Source organism: Herpailurus yagouaroundi, unplaced genomic scaffold (genome assembly GCF_014898765.1).
Source record: "Herpailurus yagouaroundi ecotype Mexico unplaced genomic scaffold, PumYag 530, whole genome shotgun sequence".
In the NCBI taxonomy this organism is placed as follows: domain Eukaryota; kingdom Metazoa; phylum Chordata; class Mammalia; order Carnivora; family Felidae; genus Herpailurus; species Herpailurus yagouaroundi.
This window is the reverse complement of record NW_024412747.1, coordinates 4,263,770-4,276,572: the sequence shown is the minus strand read 5'-3', so window position 1 is coordinate 4,276,572 and position 12,803 is coordinate 4,263,770. Positions and strand designations below refer to the sequence as shown.

The window sequence follows — 12,803 nt, the reverse complement described above, 5'->3', positions numbered from 1 at the left end:
AGAGGGCAAGCAGGGGAGGGGCAAAGAGAAGGAGGGACGGAATCCTAAGCAGGTTCTGTGCCATCAGTGCAGAGCCCAATGTGAGGCTCGAACTCAAGAACTATCAGATTGTGACCTGAGCCGAGATTAAGAGTTGGATGCCTAACTGACTGAGGCACCCAGCTGTTGATGGTGAGCACTTCTACACATAAAAACTCATTTAATTCTCACAACAGTCCTGTGAAGTAGGTCCTCCTAGTATACATTTTACAGATGAGGAAACTGAGACACACAGAGGTTAAATTATCCAGTGTCCCATAGGTAACATGTAGTGGATGAGGTCGAATTTCTTTCCAGCAGACTGACTGCATGTAATGTTCATATTACATTAAATAGGAACACATATGATCTTTTTTTTTAAAAAAAAAATTTTTTTTTTCAACGTTTATTTATTTTTGGGACAGAGAGAGACAGAGCATGAACGGGGGAGGGGCAGAGAGAGAGGGAGACACAGAATCCGAAACAGGCTCCAGGCTCTGAGCCATCAGCCCAGAGCCCGACGCGGGGCTCGAACTCCCGGACCGCGAGATCGTGACCTGGCTGAAGTCGGACGCTTAACCGACTGCGCCACCCAGGCGCCCCAGGAACACATATGATCTTAATTCCTGTGATGTTTTCAGAATTCTTACAGTTGCAGGAGAAAGAAACTCACCTCAAACTGATGTAAGCGAAAGAAAATTTACTGTTTCATTTGGGCTGATGAAAGGCTTCACGCATAGTTGGAGCAACTCCACTTTCCCTTGTGGCCTTATTTTCACACAGATATTTTCCATACAGTAGCAGAAGTACCTCTCAGCTCTTCTAGTGTTTTTTGGTTTGGTTTTGTTTTTGAGAGGGCACAAGTGAGCGAGGGGCAGAGAGAGAGAGAGGGAGAGAGAGAGAAGCAGGGCTCACCTGATGTGGGGACTTGAAGTCATGAACTGTGAGATCATGATCTGAGCTGAAATCAGATGCTTAACCAACTGAACCACCCAGGTGCCCTCAGTTATTCCAGGTTTAAGTGGTCCTTTTGTTTTAGGTCTTGGGAAAGAGAGAGATGGACCCTCTCTTCAAGAGCCCATGTCATTTTCTAAAAGGTTGGCTCTGCTTGGGTTAGGGTCTTCACGTATGGACCAGTTGCTATATGCAAGGAAATAGAGGTGAGGAGTCACTATATTGGCCATCCTGGGCCATGTGTCCACTCCTGTGGTGGGTGAGTGACAGCCCACCAGGCAGAGAAAGTACACTTCCCACAAGGGGAAGATGCTGGGCTCAAAATGGCAGAAAACAGGTGAGAACCATTTTGATAGTATAGATGGAACTCTTCAGATGCCTTTCCCAGGTTAAGATTCTTCCACTCTTAGAAAACAACACAGTTGGGGGCACCTGGGTGGCTCAGTCAATTGAGCATCCAACTCTTGATCTCAGCTAATTTCTTTTTCTTAATTTTTTTTTTTTTTATTTTTAACAACAACAAACACACGATGTTAGCAACATGGATTCCAGAGACAAACTGAGGTGAAACGGAATGCAGAACAAACTAGTGGAACTGTTTCTTTCAGTCTTCATTCCTGTCACCAGAGGATACCAGGGCCAGGATGCCACATGCCTTTTAGTATAAGGAAAAAGTCCCTTGACGTTTCTTCATCTATCACTGGAGAGGTTGAATGAAGTGTACTGTAACAGCTCATTTCTTGATCTCAGGGGTGTGAGTTCAAGCCCCATGTTGGGCTCTATGCTGGGCGTGACGCCTACATATATTAAGAAAAAAACACAAACAAGCCATGTTTTTTAAGAAGAATCTGTAGAAGAATTAAAGAAATTGTCGGCAATTTTGAATGAATATTGTGAATAAGGAAAATGAAAGCGTTATAAAGGGCTATGTAATTTAGTTTAAATAATTTACTTTGATGCCTGTCATGTCCTCAAATTTTCTTTGATTCTTTATCTAGGATAAAGACCCCTTTAGCAGTCTGATAAAGTCTGTGAGCTCCTTAGAATTTTTTTTTAAGATTTTATTTTTAGATAATCTCTATACCTAATGTGGGGGTCAACTCACAACCTTGAGATCAAGAGTTGCTGACAATATGCTACAGACTGAGCCAGCCAGACACCCTAGAATGTTTTTTTAAAGTGTTTGTTTGAGGGGGAAGGGGCAGAGAAAGAGAGGAGAGAGAGACTCCCAAGCAGGCTCCACACTGTCAGCCTGAAGCCCGATGTGGGGTTCGATCTCACAAATCGTGAGATCATGACCAGAGCCGAAAGCAGGAGTCAGACACTTAACCGACTGAGCCACCCAGGTGCCCCAAAATGTTTTTAAATACAGAAAATACACAGGATTTCATATAAAGAACTTATAAATCTCAACACCCAAGAAACAAATAATCCAGTTAAGAAATGGGCAGAAGATATGAATAGACATTTTTCCGAAGAAGACATACAGATGGCTAACAGACACATGAAAAAAAGGCTCAGCATTACCCATCACTGGGGAAATACAAATCAAAACTATAATGAGATCCCACCTAACATCTGGCAGAACAGCTAAAATTAACAACATAGGAAACAACAGGTGTTGGCAAGGATGCAGAGAAAGGAGAACACTCACTATTGGTGGGAATACAAACTGGTGCAGCCACTGTAGAAAATAGTGTGGAGGTTCCTTAAAACGTTAAAAATAGAACTACTCTGTGATCAGCAATTGTACCAAGAGGTATTTACCCAAAGGATACAAAAATGTACAAGAACGCTAATTTGAAGGGATACATGCACCCTGATGTTTACAGCAGCATTATCAACAATAGCCAAATTATGTAAAGATCCCAAATGTTCATCAACTGATGAATGGATAAAAAAGATGTGGCTGGGGCGCCTGGGTGGCGCAGTCGGTTAGGCGTCCGACTTCAGCCAGGTCGCGATCTCGCGGTCCGTGAGTTCGAGCCCCGCGTCGGGCTCTGGGCTGATGGCTCAGAGCCTGGAGCCTGTTTCCGATTCTGTGTCTCCCTCTCTCTCTGCCCCTCCCCCGTTCATGCTCTGTCTCTCTCTGTCCCAAAAATAAATAAACGTTGAAAAAAAAATTAAAAAAAAAAAAAAAAGATGTGGCATATGTATATAATGGAATATTATTCAGCCACAAAAAAGAATGAAATCCTACCATTTGCAACCATGTGGACAGGGCTAGAGGGTATTACACTGAGTGAAATAAATCCAAGAAAGACATACCATATGATTTCGCTAGTGTGGAATTTAAGAAACAAAACAAACACAGGGAGAAGAAAAGAGGAAAACCAAGAAATAGACTTAAAAAAATTTTTTTTTAATGTTTATTTTTGAGAGAGAGAGAGACAGACAGAGAGTGCACAGGGGAGGGGCAGAGAGAGGGAGACATAGACTCCTGAAGCAGGCTCCAGGCTCCATGCTGTCAGCCCAGAGCCTGACACGGGGCTCTAACTCATGAACTGTGAGATAATGACCTGAACCGAAGTTGGACCCTTAACTGACTGAGCCACCCAGGTAACCCAAAACAGACCGTTAGTTATAGGGAACAGACTGATGGTTACGCGAAGGGAGGTGGGTGCGGGATGGGTAAAATAGGTGAGGGAAATTAAGGAGGGCACTTGTTATGATGTGCACTGGCTATTGTATGGAAGTGCTGAATCACTAAATTCTACACTTGAAACTAATTTTACGCTGTATGTTAACTAACTGGAATTTAGTAAAATTGGAATAAACAAATAATAAAGCTTGGAAAAAAAACATAGGCTTTTAGATGAGAATCCAGTTATGTGAAATAAAGTTATCAAAATACTTAAAAATTGTAATGTAATGTGTGTTCATTAATATTTTAAATGACAGAATCTAGCAGCAGGTCTAATAAATGCTGTGATTTTGAAATAGTGATGCATGTAAAATATATCTTGGGATATCTATACTAGCTGTAATGTGATAGATGTGGGATCACAGGTGGTGCTAATCAACTATTTTTTTTTTTTTTTTGCCTATGTGCACAATTTTGGAAAATGCCGAATTTCAGTTAGAAGACACCTTGAGTCTATGGATTAAGGGTAAAAAACACCTCCCTTAGGCTCTGTCCAGGTAATCAGCCCAGTGGTCCAACTACCTGGAGTTGAGTGAGGTCTTACTCTATTCTTGTTAGTTACCCCTGATCCCAGTTACATGACCTATACTATATTTCTTCGGCCAAGCTTCCTAGATGCAGCCTTTGGGTTTCTGAGGAATATCCACCTGCACCGTCCCATTATGGTGCAGTCCCCACTTTTTGGGATAGTCATGTATGTTTTCTTGAATACCATCAAGGCCAGGTACTAACCTTGACCTACCTTTAGTCTGAGTTTCTGGTGGTCATGACTTAACCACTGAAGATATATTCCCTCTCATCTTTTATTCCTAATAAGCATAGATAATAACTCAGATGCTAGGCCATTTCTTTTCTTGTCTTCCTAGGTAATGATCAGCCTCATTCTAAAGTAGTCTGCCTCTCAGAGGAATTGAGAAAAATAGTTCCCAGTAGGAATTAAGAAAATGTGATTGAGAGGAATGGATACTAACATTCTATAAAGAGGGAAAAATTGCTCCTGACACTATGGAAATTGGATGCTGTTGAGAAGAAAGAGTGTTATATATAACCAAAGTAATGGAGGAGACAGCCAAAAGATTTTAGGGAGAAATTGTAGCAAAAGCATAGTACCTGAACGTGTGGTCTCAAATTTCCGTTCCGGGAGGATACCTGCAATACCGTGAATATCACTAAAATTTGCTAGGATGGGCTCATTATTGGAATGGAAATACATGTCTTTGTTAAAAACAATCCAATGTAAGATTTGAGAGCTGAAGAGTATATATCAGGAAGATACACATACTTGTTTGGTGCAAAGAGTAGTGACATTAGGGTAGAAAGCACAAGGGACAATGCTAGGACTGAGGAATAGAAGAGATCTATAGATTATGCTGTATATCATTTGGTAAAGAGAATAAGGTTATCCTCCTAATACAGATTATAAAAGAGGCACAAAAATCAGATAAATGATGAAAGATTTCAGCTGTCTTAAATTCTGCTAGAGGCTTCTTTTCTCTGGAAAAGACCTGATTTGTGTGTGGAGTGGGGAGGGTCCATTGTTAAGTTCCTTGGCAGAAACAAAATGAGAGGAAAGATTCCTTTGTTTTGAATTCTCATCAACAAGAAGGAAGAAATAAGTGAAGTGAAAGAGCCTCAAAGATTGTGGGAAAAGAAGCTATTTTTGAATCTTCTCAATGAAAAAAATGTTGAATATAATCAAACTGCTTCCTAGGGCATTAGGAAGGTATAATTTGAAGAGTGGAGAAGAAATACCATATTCTTTTTTTTTTTCATTTTTTTAAAAACAATGTATTTTTAATGAGTTAAGCATACAGCTATTTCCGTTAGCTTCTATACACACGCTTGCAAACAATTGTCTTTTTTTTTTTAAATATGAAATTTATTGTCAAATTGGTTTCCATGCAACACCCAGTGCTCATCCCAACAGGTGCCCTCCTCAGTGCCCATCACCCACTTTCCCCTCTCCCACCCCCGCATCAATCCTCAGTTTATTCTCAGTTTTTAAGAGTCTCTTATGGTTTGGCTCCCTTCCTCTCTAACCTTTTTTTTCCCCTTCCCCTCCCCCATGGTCTTCTGTTAAGTTTCTCTGGATCCACATAAGAGTGAAAACATATGGTATCTGTCTTTCTCTGTATGACTTATTTCGCTTAGCGTAACACTCTCCAGTTCCATCCACGTTGCTACCAAAGGCCAGATTTCATTCTTTCTCATTGCCAAGTAGTATTCCATTGTGTATATAAACTACAATTTCTTTATCCATTCATCAGTCGATGGACATTTAGTCTCTTTCCATAATTTGGCTATTGTTGAAAGTGCTGCTATAAACATTGGGGTACAAGTGCCCCTATGCATCAGCACTCCTGTATCCCTTGGATAAATTCCTAGCAGTGCTATTGCTGGGTAATAGGGTAGGTCTATTCTTAATTTTTTGAGGAACCTCCACACTGTTTTCCAGAGCAGCTGCACCAGTTTGCATTCCCACCAAGAGTACAAGAGGGTTCCCATTTCTCCACATCCTTGCCAGCATCTATAGTCTCCAAACAGTTGTCTTAATGAAGAGGTCAGTTGAAGGATGCATTATATGTAGTGTAGTTTCAAAGAGGTAAGCATATGGCTATTCCCATGAAATACCATATTTTAATGATTCAGTGTCCCAATTAAAGTGGAAGCAAATCAGAGCTCTCTAAAACTTGAAATATTGGGCTCAGCCAGCCAGGTGCCCCTCATATTATTTTTTTAATTGTGCTGAAATACAGATAACATTGACCATCTTAATAGTTTTTTTTTTTTTTTAAGTTTATTTTGAGAGAGAGCGATAGCAGGGGAGGGACAGAGTGGGGGCGGGGGGGGCACTCGCAAGCAGGCCCTGCACTGTAAGCACAGATCCTGATGTGGGGCTCCATACCGGGAATGGTGAGATCATGACCCCAGCTGAAATCAAGAGTCAGATGCTTAACCTTAAGACTGAACCATCAGGTGCCCTGATAATTTTTTAAAAATACTAAAAAATTTTTAAATTTATTTTTATTTATTTAAAAATTTTTAAATTCTTTTTTATTTGTTTATTTTTTAAATTTACATTCAAGTTGGTTAGCATATATAGTGTAACAATGATTTCAGGGGTGGATTCTTTTTTTTTTCTTTCTTTTTTTTAATTTTATTTTTTTTTATTTTTTATTTATTTATTTATTTATTTTTCATTTTTTTTTTCATTTTTTTTATTTATATATGAAATTTATTGTCAAATTGGTTTCCATACAACACCCAGTGCTCATCCCAAAAGGTGCCCTCCTCAATACCCATCACCCACCCTCTCCTCCCTCCCACCCCCCATCAACCCTCAGTTTGCTCTCAGTTCTCAACAGTCTCTTATGCTTTGGCTCTCTCTTTTTTTTATTTTTTTAACGTTTATTTACTTTTGAGACAGAGAGAGACAGAGCATGAACAGGGGAGGGGCAGAGAGAGCGGGAGACACAGAATCTGAAACAGGCTCCAGGCTCTGAGCGGTCAGCACAGAGCCCGACGCAGGGCTCGAGCTCACGGACCGTGAGATCATGACCTGAGCCGAAGTCGGATACTTAACCGACCGAGCCACCCAGGCGCCCCTCAGGGGTAGATTCTTTAATGCCCCTTACCCATTTAGCGCATCCCCCGCTCCCACAACCCCTCCAGTAACCCTCTGTTCTCCATATTTAAGAGTCTCTTATGTTTTGTCCCCCTCCCTGTTTTTATATTATTTTTGCTTCCCTGCCCTTATGTTCACCTTTTTTTAGTCTTTATTTTGAGAGAGAGAGAGAGAGAGACAGAGTATGAGCGGGGGAGGGGCAGAGAAAGGGAAACAGAATCCAAAGCAGGCTCCAGGCTCTGAGCTGTCAGCACAGAGCCTGATGCAGGGCTCGAACCCATGTACCATGAGATCATGACCTGAGCCAAAGTCAGAGGCTTAACAGATTGAACCACCCAGGCGCCGTGACAAGTTTTAAAAAATATTTAAAACAGATTTTTTTTAATTTTTTTTAATGTTTATTTATTTTTGAGACAGAGGCAGAGCATGAATGGGGGAGGGGTGGAGAGAAAGGGAGACACAGAATCCGAAACAGGCTCCAGGCTCTGAACTGTCAGCACAGAGCCCGACGCGGGGCTTGAACTCACGGACCGCGAGATCATGACCTGAGCCGAAGTCGGACGCTCAACCGACTGAGCCACCCAGGCTCCCCTAAAACAGTTTTTTTTAAAGTTTATTTGTTTATTTTGAGAGAGAGAGAGTGTGCAGGGAGGGGCAGAGAGAGGGAGAGAGAAACTTCCAATCAGGCTCCACACTGCCACCAAGGAGCCCGACGCAGAGCTCAAACTCAAGAACTTCTAGATCATGACCTGAGCTGAAATCAAGAGTCAGACACTTAACTGACTGAACTACCCAGGCATCCCTTGAGGATTTTTTTTTTTTTTTTAAGTAATCTACACCCAGCATGGGGCTCAAACTCACAACCCTGAGACCACGAGTCTCATGCTCCACAGACTGAGTGAGCCAGGTGCCCCAGATCCTCTTAACAATTTTAGGTGTGCAATTGAGTAGTGTTAAGTACATTCACACTGTTGTGCAATCTTAACTCCTGTGTCTCCAGAACTCTTTTCATCTTGCAAAACTGTAACACTGTAGCCATTAACACTATTTCCCCCTTTCCACAGCCATTGGCAACCACAATTCCACTTTCTCTATGAATTTGGCTACTCTAGGTATTTCATTTAAATGGAATCATACAGTATTTGTTCTTTTGTTACTGGCTTATTTCACTTAGCATGATGTTCCCAGGGTTCCTTCATGTTATAGCATGTGACAGAATTTCCTTTCTTTTTAAGGCTGAATACTATTTGACTATATGTGTATACCACATTGTGCTGATCCATTCATCCATCAACGGATATTTGGGTTAGTTCCATCTTTTGGCTATTTGTGAATAATAGCGCCGTGAACATGGTTGTACAGTTATCTGCTTGTGTCCTTCCTTGCAATTCTTTAAAAAAATTTTTTTTTAATGTTTCTTTATTAGTTGAGAGACAGAGCATGAGCTGGGGAGGGGACGGAGAGAGAGAGGGAGTCACAGATTCTGAAGCAGGCTCCAGGCTCCGAGCTGTCAGCACAGAGCCTGACGCGAGTCTCAAACTCATGAGCCATGAGCTCATGACCTGAGCCGAAGTCAGCCGCCTAACAGACTGAGCCACCGAGGCGCCCCTTTCCTTGCAATTCTTTTCAAAGTATTTTATTTGAGGAATTATGTAGTCATCTCATTGTGAAGAACATCCAGAAAACAGCTTAGATGTTTAAAAAACAGCTTAAGAAAAAGATAAGTAAAGTGGGTAAAGGATGTGAACAAGTAATTCATAGAAAAGGGAATCAAAATGAATAGATGCTCAGCTTCCCTCATAAAAGGAAATGTAAATAAAATGTATATTTCACTTATCAGACTGACAAGTAACCAAAAATTTAATAGTATTCTGCGAAGGGCAACGTTGTGATGATACTGGGACTTGCATACAGTGCTGGTAGGTTTGTGAATTGGTGCAGTTCCTAAAAAGGGACATTTGTTATTAGCTCTCAACATTAAAAATGCTCTTCCCCTTTGATTCAGCAATACCCAGTTTGAGATTGTTTACTACAGTTATTTTTGCACAGGTATAAAAAATAATTGAGAAGGTTTAATCTTTGCAGTATTATTTATAATAACAAAGACTTGGAAGTAACCTAAGTCCATCAGTTTGTGAAGACTGGTTATATAAATTATGGTATATCTATACAAATACTGTGTAGCCATAAAAAATGTAAAAGTTTCTGACATGGCTGTGGGTAAATTTCCAGGTTATATTATTAAATGAAAATGTAAGGAATAGAACCCCATATAGAGCATGGTATCATTTGTGTAAAGAAAGAAAAAAGCATATCAGCTTGTATAAGCACAAAATGTGTGTGGAAGATACTATCAGATACTAATAAAACTGTTGCCAGTGGAAAGAGCTAATGACTAGCAGAAATGGAAGGGAAACTTTTAGTGTATTCCCTTTTATTCTTTTGAGTATCATCTATTTAAAAAATTAAGTGAGAAGGGCACCTGGGTGGCTTAGTTGGGTAAGCATCCAACTTGGGCTCGGCTCATGATTTCATGGTTTGTGAGTGTGGAGCCCCACTTGGGGCTCTGTGGAGCCTGCTTGGGATTCTCTCCCTCTCTCTCTCTCTCTCTCTCTGTGTCTCTTCAAAATGGTTAGGTAAACTTTAAAAAATAAAAGAAAAGGGGCACCTGGGTGACTTAGTTCGTTAAGCGTCCGACTTCGGCCTAGGTCACAATCTTGCCATTCCCAAGTTCGAGCCCTGTGTTGGACTCTGTGCTGACAGCTCGAGGCCTGGAGCCTGCTTCCGATTCTGTGTTTCCCTCTCTCTCTCTGCCCCCTCCCGCTCATGCTCTGTCTCTCTCTCTCTCTCTCTCTCTCTCTCTCTTTCAAAAATAAATAAACATTAAAAAATTTTTAAAGAAAAAAATTAAGTGAGAAAGATGTATCTGGAAAAATATAAGGAGCATCCCTGAAATGAAGAAGAAACAGCATAACAATGACTTTGAGACACTTGAATGGACCTCTTCAGAAAAATACTGGTAAGGTTGAGCCTCCAAATCAATTTGTGAAAAAATGGGAAGATAAGAAAAAAAGCTTCTAGGATTGATCTAGACTAAAAAGTAGTACAAATGCCTTGGGTGTAGTAATATACGGCTTTTAGTTTAAATCTTGAATATTTTGAAACCTAGGAAACACCCAGATACTCGTTGCCTTTATTTAGCGATTGTTAACATTTTGCCACCTTTGCTTCATCTTTTGAAAATATATTTAATGTCGCATAGAGATGACAGAAAAATCACAGAATGACTCGATATTTTATCTTTTGTCGTGTCTATGGAAAATGATTCCTGTCTTTAAAAAAAAAAAGCCTGTTTAAAAGCATGTTGAAGATGAAAGGAGGTGGTATAGTGTTTGGCCATTTTGAATTAGCCTGCATTCCAAGAGAAATTACATGTAGTAATTCATGAAAGAACTGGGAAATACGATTGCAAAAATTCCTGTCCGTAATCTTTAAAGAATAATGAACAAGGGGAAATAGAACCTCCAGGAAAGATTTTTGTGAACATTTAGAAAAGCAGTAATCCTAAGGAAGTAGGAAGAGTTGAGCGAGTCTTGCTAAATTTGCCTTTGTTTGTTTGTTTGGATTGCAATTCCCTGACAAGCCAGGGAAATTTGCAGAGAACAGTGCAGTATTTACTTTCTCTGTTGATCATCATTATCTTCCTTCTCGTACTCATTATTGTCAATAGAACAAATCACAAAGGAACAACTGTTCCTTCCAAAAATATTCATACAACTCAGAGGTGTTTAAGTTACCCCATTCCTCTGATTGACAGTATATTCTGGGACTGACAGTTTATTTTGATTTCAGGGGAGCATTTCACAAAGTTCATGATGTTCTTGCATGTGAACTGGATAATAGGAGGGCTTATAACTGAAAAGTTTTACACACAATTTGTATGGGTTCTGTCTTTGGTCAAAGTCATATATCTAATACACACAGACACAGACACACACACACACACACACATACACATTTTGTTTCGATCTTACAAAAATTGCACAGGACAGAGCTGGGAGAGATAATTAATGTTGGAGTGTTCAATGTTCAGTATATATAAATGTAAAGTTCTGCATTTACATGAATAATGATGTGTTAAGTCCTGCTTCAATGATTAGTTGTACAAGGGGCACCTGCCTCTGTCAGTAGAGCGCACAACTCCTGATTTTGGGGTCGTGAGTTTTAGCCCCATGTTGGGTGTAGAGATTAGTTTAAAAAAATTAGTTGTACAAGTATAGAATAGAGAAGACCTGACTTGAAAGTTCTTCATGGAGGGGCGCCTGGGTGGCTCAGTGGGTTAAGCGTCCGACTTCAGCTCAGGTCACGATCTCGCGGTCCAGGAGTTCGCGCCCCCCGTCGGGCTCTGGGCTGATGGCTCAGAGCCTGGAGCCTGCTTCCGATTCTGTGTCTCCCTCTCTCTCTGCCCCTCCCTCGTTCATGCTCTGTCTCTCTCTGTCTCAAAAATAAATAAACGTTAAAAAAATTTTTTTTAAATAATAAAAAAAAGTTCTTCATGGGAATTCATAAGACTTTATAGAAACAAGTAAACAAGTAGACTTTCTTTTAGTGTCAGTGTTAGTATTTAACTTTGTTTTTGAATGGACAGTTTGGCCATGGCTTTCTCGAATCTTAAACATGTTTATTTACTTTGAATAATTATCTCCAAGAATTTTTCCCAGGGAAATACTTCAGGGGACAAGAATATTTTAAAAACAAAACCATGTTTTTAGCTGTTTTTTGGGGGGTGGGGAGAGATAGAAATGATTAATTGTGGATCTACAGGTCAACATTAAAGAACTTAATATGATAATTCTGTGGCTGTATAGAAAAATGTTCACCTGTTAATAAAAGAAGTAGAATACAAATTACGTATCTATTTCGCTTGTAAAAAATTCTATTTACATGTTAATGAAAATTGAAAAGGCATTTAAAACTAGTGAAAACTATTTTTTAGGATAATTATAGTTAAATTTAAACATTTAAATTTTTTTACATTTGAATTTTTATGTTAGAAATTATTTGAGTATAGTTGATACACAGTGGTACATTAGCTTCAGGTATACAACATTGTGATTCAGTTTCTCTATACGTTATGCTTTGCTCATCACAAGTGAAGCTACCATCTGTCACCATAGAAGGTTGTTACAGTATCATTGACCGTATTCCCTATGCTGTGACTTTTCTTCCTGTGACTTACTCATTCCATAACTGGAAGCCTGTATCTCCTGTTTTGCCAATTCACCCCCACCTCATTCACCTCTGGCAAATATCAGCTCTGTATTTAAGGTTGATTCTGCTTTTTTTTGTTTATTCATTTGTTGTTGCTTTTAGATTCCACATATGAATGAAATCATATGATATTGGTCTTTCTCAGTCTGAATTATTTCACTTAGCATAAGACTCTCTAGGTCCATCTGTGTTGTTGCAAATGGCTCAAACTCATCCTTTTTTATGGCTGCATAATATTCGTCTGACACACACACACACACACACACACACACACACACACACACACACACA

General features: G+C 39.9%; 1 protein-coding gene across 2 annotated transcripts in view; it reads left to right on the top strand.

Annotated features, from left to right (window-relative positions):
- Positions 1-12,803, top strand: part of TBCE (tubulin folding cofactor E) — a 92,726-nt gene that overhangs the window by 6,468 nt on the left and 73,455 nt on the right. The window contains exon 2 of one of the 2 annotated variants that reach the window (XM_040464880.1): positions 10,142-10,260. The exons of the other annotated variant lie outside the window; for it this stretch is intronic. The gene's annotated coding sequence lies outside the window, so the exon portion shown is untranslated. The remainder of the gene's footprint in view (positions 1-10,141; positions 10,261-12,803) is intronic. 2 annotated transcript variants of the gene reach the window in all.